The sequence below is a fragment of the Mirounga angustirostris genome, unplaced genomic scaffold (genome assembly GCF_029215605.1).
Source record: "Mirounga angustirostris isolate CCGP_5_RB_7025 unplaced genomic scaffold, mMirAng1.0.hap1 SCAF_12, whole genome shotgun sequence".
NCBI lineage: Eukaryota > Metazoa > Chordata > Mammalia > Carnivora > Phocidae > Mirounga > Mirounga angustirostris.
Window position 1 is genome coordinate 108,738,666 of NW_026991720.1, and position 7,308 is coordinate 108,745,973.

General features: G+C 42.1%; 1 pseudogene; it reads left to right on the plus strand.

The window, feature by feature from the left end:
- Positions 1–6,811: 6,811 nt before the first annotated feature.
- LOC123842500 (small nucleolar RNA U3) lies at positions 6,812–6,908 on the plus strand (annotated as a pseudogene).
- The last annotated feature ends 400 nt before the right edge of the window (positions 6,909–7,308 follow it).

Sequence of the window (7,308 nt, forward strand, 5' to 3'; positions counted from 1 at the left end):
GGGCAGAACTTTTTCCTCCCCTGGTTTTCTATTTTTTCCAGGTTATCTGTAACAAACATTTCTTGTGTTATAAGAGAAAAAAATAACTGTCCTATAAAGAAGGAAATGATGCACCTTTGTTATGATTTGTTCATAGTCAACCTATGCTGATGTTATATTGATCTATCAGTTTAATTCCTAAATTAAATGCTCATTGGCCATTTCTAAAAACTGACTATAGCATTTTGCCAAGGACCAATCATCAAACCTGTTGATTTTTATTATCCCAAGATACTAATTGCTTATTACCAAGTGCCGCTAGTTTTGTCTTCTAAATATTTATTGACATCACCTCTCCTTTTCTTACTGCCTGCCCCCACTGTTGGCCCTGGCTAAAGCTTTTATCCTGACCACTCTCTCAGCTTCATTCTTGTTTCCTCCCATTTTATCCTGCACTCTGCCTTGAGAGTAATCTTCTTACAACCCTGACCTACCACATGATTGATTTGCTTAAGCCTCTCCTTGGCTTTTATGGCTCAAGAGCCATAAGAGTTCATGTTCCTTGGTGAGCTTGCAAGGTCCTCCTGACTTGACCCCTGTCTACATGTCTCCATCTCACTTCCAGCTCTAAGAATACGTATGTCGTCTCTGAGGTCACACCGCCACTTCATATCTCCTTGACTTTGTTCACACTGTTGCTTCAGTTTGGAACCCTCCTTACCTGCTAATACTCCACATTCCTCAAGTGTCAGCTCCTCCAAGGAGACTTCTCTGACCCAGTAGGCTGAGTAGCCCCCCGCCTCCTGGTTCACACACACACACACACAACTGCTTCCCCAAAGTAAACAGATCAATATCACTTGTATGTTTCAAGTAAACAGATCAATATCACTTATATGTTTCTAAAGGGCTTTCATATGTAATAACACCTGTAACCCTCATAATAACCCTGTGAAGTAGGCAAGAAATATATACTCCCTATTGTATGGACAAGAAATGCAAGATTCAAGGAAAATATACTTGGCTGTGGTGACACAGTGCATAGGGTGGAGTCAAGACCAGTACCTAGGTGTTCAGATCTCTTTTCTTTCAAGCTTGCGTCCTCAGCTGCTAAGATTAAAGAGGTGTACGTGGAGAGGCCGAGGAGTTAGTAGGGAGAAGGAGGATCTAGCTGGTGGAGAATCTTGAGAACTAGTCTAGGGAGCTATTTTGGCTAGTTAACCACCATTTACTGAATATCCACTCCATTCCAGATTTGGTGCTAGTCATTTCATGCAAATTGCCTTGTGTAGTGGTTAAGAGCCAGACTCCAGAGCTCAATGCCTAGTTTGAATCCCGGCCCTGCTACACCATCCAATTCTCAAAACATTCACATTTTATGTATGAAAAAACTGAGGTCCATATAGGTTAAGTTGCCCAAAGCCACATAGCTAGTAAATGGTAGAGATAGTTCAAGTCCAAGTCTGTCCGATGCCCTTTCTTTCTTTCTTTCTTTCTTTCTTTCTTTCTTTCTTTCTTTCTTTCTTTCTCTTTCTTTCTTTCTTTCTTTCTTTCTTTCTTTCTTTCTTTCTTTCTTTCTTTCTAAGATTTATTTATTCATTTGAGAGAGAGAGAGAGGCAGAGAGTGAAAGCAGGGGGAGAGGCATAGGAAGAGGGAGAAGCAGACTCCCTGTTGAGCAGGGGCTCGATCCCAGGACCTGGAGATCATGACCTGAGCCGAAGGCAGATGCCCAAGCATCTGAGCCACCCAGGCGCCCCGATGCCCTTTCTACTACATATAAGACCCAAGTGGCTAAGAGAAGAGATTGGGCTTTGAGGCATAAAGTCATCGGTCCATACTTTCTGGTGATGAGATCTTAGAGAGTTGCTTGACCTTCTCAGTAGCAGTTCCTGTAGCTCAAAGTGGTAAAACCTACCTGCAGCAGCACGGTACCCGGCATGTGTGAAGGGACCACATATGTTGATTCTGTTTCTTATGCCACTGCATTGCTGAGGGACACAATGGAAAGATGTTCGTGGAAACTCTTCTTGGCAGCTGTGTAGAAGGACTGGGATAAAGGAGGCAAGGGGCTGTTCAACAACCTGAATGTGAGGTTGCGAGAACTTGGTGGAGGATGCTGGCTTTGGCAGGAGTGCAGGGGAGGAAAGAAACACTGAGCTCCCAGGTGAGAAAGTGGGAATTGTGAGTGTGGTTGCTAGAAGCTTTAGGGTCCTGCTAATTCTGATGTCTTACATTCTATTTTATCCTTTTCGATTCTATAAATGGTATGTGTTTTTAGAGAAATATATGTTCCATCAAACATTTTAGCATTGTATTTTTAAAGGCTATCAATAAATCTCAGTAATGACAATGATTTCTACTAACTTCATTTCATGATCCAAGTCTTGAACTTTTAATCTATGTTATTGATGAAATTAATATGAATTACGGATTTTTTTTTAAAAGTAGGCTCCACGCCCCCTGCAGGGCTTGAACTCACAACCCTGAGATCAAGACCTGAGATCAAGAGTCAAATGCTCTACTGACTGAACTACCCAGGTGCCCCAATTATGGATACTTTTTAACCCAACTGAAGAAGGGGAGATTCAGTTAAGATTTAAAAACCCGTCAAATACCATATAACAGCCTTCAACCAGAAATCCACATCTGTCAAATGGAATCATGGTGTAACAAAAACTCAGCCAGACATAGTCTACAAGGTCCAAGCAGGGAGAAATAATGTCCAGTAAACGTTAAGAATTGATGGCTAAATGCATTATGTCCCAAACATATGCTGGATTCAAACCCTTTCTCCCTTGAAGGTCAGGAATCATTTCATGGAAGCTAAGGTTGCAATTTAGGAAAAAAAAAAAAAAAAGGGATACAGTTATTTTCACTGAAGCAGAACAAAAGAATTGTTAAATCGGCGTGATTTCTTCCCCTAACATGTACACTCTCAAAATGAATCAGCTAATAAGGTCTGTTCAGTAAGACTAGATAAGCAATACATTATCTGGCACATTTATTATGAAAAGTGATTGTTACCTAGACTAGCAGGGAAGAAGACATGTTGTGTAGGGATTGACATAGACAATTTGTTGTAACCAGACTAACAAAACCCTGTTATTAAGGGGTATAATGTGAGAGACTGAACATACAGCAGGACAATGGCCAGACCATATATAAAAATAGAGCTCCGATCCCCAGCCTGCAGCATCCTGCCCACAAGACCAGCTCCTTATCTACAATAAACCACCCAGCAATCCAGCCCGCTGTAAGTCAGACCTGCACAATGCCAGATTGCTATCTCTAGTAACAATCCGGGAAGCTCAGTAATAACTTCTATAACAACTGGCCCCAAATGGCCAGGACATGATTAATGACTGACAGCCTCCCTAAATTTTGTTGCTGCTTCTAACTTAGGACTCTAACAAGAGAGCACCAATAAGTGCCCTCTTTCTAGTTAGCCTGTCTACAGCTTCCCTAAGCCAACAGCCTCCAGTCAGGGCACACCGGAAGCCTTCTTCTTTCCACTATAAAGCCTTCCCACCTCGCCGCCTGCCTTTGCATCTCTGCCAAAATGCAAGTGACAGTGGCTGACTGTCTTGCTATACAGCAAGCTGAGAATATACAGCATTTGCTTTTTATTTTTTTAATTTGGTTAGTCTTCATTTATTTTTATACTTGAGAACATAGAAATAATGGTAGAACTCTTGGTTTTAATGGTGCTAAAAAAACAAAATTCAATGGAGTATATTTTAAAGATCTTGGCTTTATTCAACAGTTCATGAATTGAGCAGCATTCCATCTAGCTGATAGAAAGGAGGTCCAAAGCGCTCTATAAAATGGAAGACTCTTGTAGGCAGAAGGTGGTGGGACAAGGAAGTTATTCCAGCAAAGAGCTGGTTATTTCAGACAAGGTGGCTTTGGGGGATAGCAGGGGTCTATCCGGTGGATTACCTCACTGGTGCTGGCCAGGTCATTCCAGACTGACTAGTTAAGATTACATTCCTGGGAGAGGCTGAAACTGCATTTAGATTAGGTACTAAGTCTTGTTTTGGTGATATGGGCTTAACACAAGGGACTCTATTTGGGGCCAGTTGTTTCTTTTTTTAAAAATAGTATCAACATAAGACACTTTTGACGTCAGCAGCAATTGTGAATTATACAGTTACAGACTATTAGCACAGAGCAGGGTAGGTATGGGGAGGATATAAACAAGGAATGTAGAATTTGGATAAAAAGTAGTCTTACCGGGGTGCCTGGGTGGCTCAGTCTGTTAAGGGTTTGCCTTCAGCTCAGGTCATGATCTCAGGGTCCTGGGTTCGAGTCCCACATGGGGCTCCCCACTCATTGGGGAGTCTGCTTGTCCCTCTCCCTCTCCTTCTGCCCCTTCCCCCACTCATGCTCACTCTCTCTCTCTCTCCCCTCTCAAATTAATTAATTCATTAATTTTTTTTTAAAAAAGGTAGCCACACAGAAAAAGGCATCAGATATACATTTTCTCTTTCCAAACACATTTCCTTTCCTTTCAGAATAAGCTGCATATGCAACATTGTTAGTCATGAACAGGCCCAGTACTATTGTTTCCTTTGTTCACTTCTCCATCAACTTCTTCTGTTTCCTGGTGTTGCCTTCTTTTCTTCAGCCAGCTTGATATAAGCCTTTTGCTTTGATCAAAACGAGCATCTTTCCCACCATATACTTGACTAGGCTGCAGGACCAGCTACGTAATTTGCAGGGCCTGGCACACAATGCAAATGTGAGGTCAGGCCCCTAGTTCAAAAATTATGAAGAATTTCTAAACCGTGGGGGTGTCTGGGTGGCTCAGTTAAGAGTCCAACTCTTGGTTTTGGCTCAGGTCATGATCAAGGTCCTGAGATCGAGCCCCACGTCAGGTTCCGCGCTCAGCACAGAGTCTGCTTGTCCCTCTCCCTCTGCTCCTCTTCTCTCTCTCAATCTCATTGATTGATTGATAAAAATAAATTAAGAATCAAAAAATTAAAAAATAATTTCTAAACAGTGACAGCAGAGCAGTAAGCCAAATGTGAGGCCCTTCAGAATGTAGGACCCATGGGGTGCTTGGGTGGCTCAGTCGTTAAGCGTCTGCCTTCAGGTCATGATCACAGGGTCCTGGAATCGAGCCCCGCATCGGGCTCCCTGCTCCGTGGGAAGCCTGCTTCTCCCTCTCCCACTCCCCCTGCTTGTGTTCCCTCTCTCGCTGTGTCTCTCTCTGTCAAATAAATAAATAAATAAATAAATAAATAAATAAATAAAATCTTTAAAAACAAAAAGAAAGGATGTAGGACCCTAGGGAGGGAAGACTGTTTCTACACTCTCTCTGGTCTGCTTTTACTGCACTTTGCCAACTCTGAGACTTGAGGTCCTAAAGCCTAAGCACTTGGGGCCCGCAAATGGGCTTTCGGCGGTGGCCAGAAGGTCAGAGCAAGGCCAGGCTAATGTGTTCTTTTTCAGAAAAAGCAGAAATCTGTTAATGATAGATAAAAATTAGATACTTGAAGTTTGTAAACTGGGTTAAATTAATCATTAGATAGTGTGCTATTTGCTGAAAATAAAAAAAAAAAAAACACACATTGACTAGCAAGTGGCCACATTCCCTTTTTTTGTGCAGTGTGTTGAGGCTGTTCTATCGCACGACAAAGAAGGGATAGCAGGAAAGCCGTGCAGACGGAAACGGGATTCTTGCTCTCTTCTTACTATCGAGTCAGGTGTTTTCGTTTTTGTTTTGTTTTTTAATTAGAAACAATGAACCTGTGCTGTCCCATGGTTTCAGCAAACCCATCGTCAGCAGTGGAGATCCAGTAATGTCTGTAAATATTATCAAACCAAAAAAAAAAAAATCCATTATTCACCCTCTTCTGGAAAACTTATTGCCATAAAGTTTAGGGCAGATAATTCCGTGGAAGGCTTGAAAGTTTTTCAGAACAATATTTAACTAGGATTACATTCTATAAAATGAAACTAAAACGCTAGGTTAAATTATGTCACGTGTAAAACCCAAGCACCCTTGCACTCCACCCTGACTTTTCTATCATCAGAAGCTGGGATTCCTGGCTTTTGTGAGCTAAGAGAGTTAGGGCATGTTTGTACTTCTTTTACCCTTGTTTAGGATATCAGGCCACTGGAGGCTAAGGCCACTTACCACATCTGGCTATGTCTTGTCACGTGGGCACATATTCACATAGAACCAAGTTCAAGTCCCTCTGTAAGACATGTAAAGGAACTAGCAGAGGGGAAAGAGCTCACAGACTCTGGTTGCACTCCTGGTGCTGTCACCGACTAGTCTTACGACCATGAAAAAAAAACCACATCATCTGTCTGAGCCTGTTTTCTCCTCTATAAAGCTGGGAAGTAATAGACTGGTCAGAAGGACCCAGTAAGATACATGTAGGGCCTGGCACAGAAAAGGGGTAGCAGTAAGACTCAGTAGCCCTCCCTGTGCTTCCCCACCTCCAAATCTGTTCCAGTCTAATTTTCCATGACACAGCCCTCCAGTTCCGCCAGGCTATTACTCATCGCCCCCTGAACATCGTTACACAATCCTGCCTTTTCTTTAATCTTCTCCTCAGTCTAGAGGACCTTCCCTGGCAGTCCTCATCTAGCTAAATCCTACTCATCCTGGACGATTCAACCCAAGCCTCACTGCTTCTCGGCAGCCTTCCCAGGACATTCTGCATGCATTCCCAAAGCACCAAGCACTGTTGTCTGTTGTGGGGTCAGTACTCCACACTGCTCCGGAGCTTTCCCATGCTGTCTTATCTTCCCAAAGATGCTGTAAGCTGCTTGAGGGCAAGGATAGGCCCTTAGTTGCCTTTGTATCTCCCACAAAGAAAGACTATACTTTCAGGGATCATTTCTATAGTCTGTATCTCCCACAAAGAGGATTCCTGTGTGATACCCATGACAAGTCTCAGTAATTACATGCTGAGCGCATGAATGAGTGCTGTGTCATATTGCGTTTTGTTAAATTATACATATATGCCTGGGGCTTGAAATGTGAGAAAATGACACGGCTATTTCTCCTCCTTCTGATGTAGATTGCTTTTTAAAATATTATCATTTTTTTATATATGTATATGGTATTTCTTCTCCAATATTTCAATATACCACTTAAAATCTGACCTGAAAAAAAAGTATTAAAGTTGTGTTTTAAATGGAAGAAAAATGCACCAGCTATGACTAATGTCTTCAATTTATAGTATGTCCAATTTGGAGAAGACCATGCTTTCTCATAAGGTTGCATGACTGTGAACAAAAACATTTTCAGCCACAGGATGTGTTTTGGAAGAATTTAGCCCTTTATTAGGCTAGGAAAAAAGTGAAAAGAA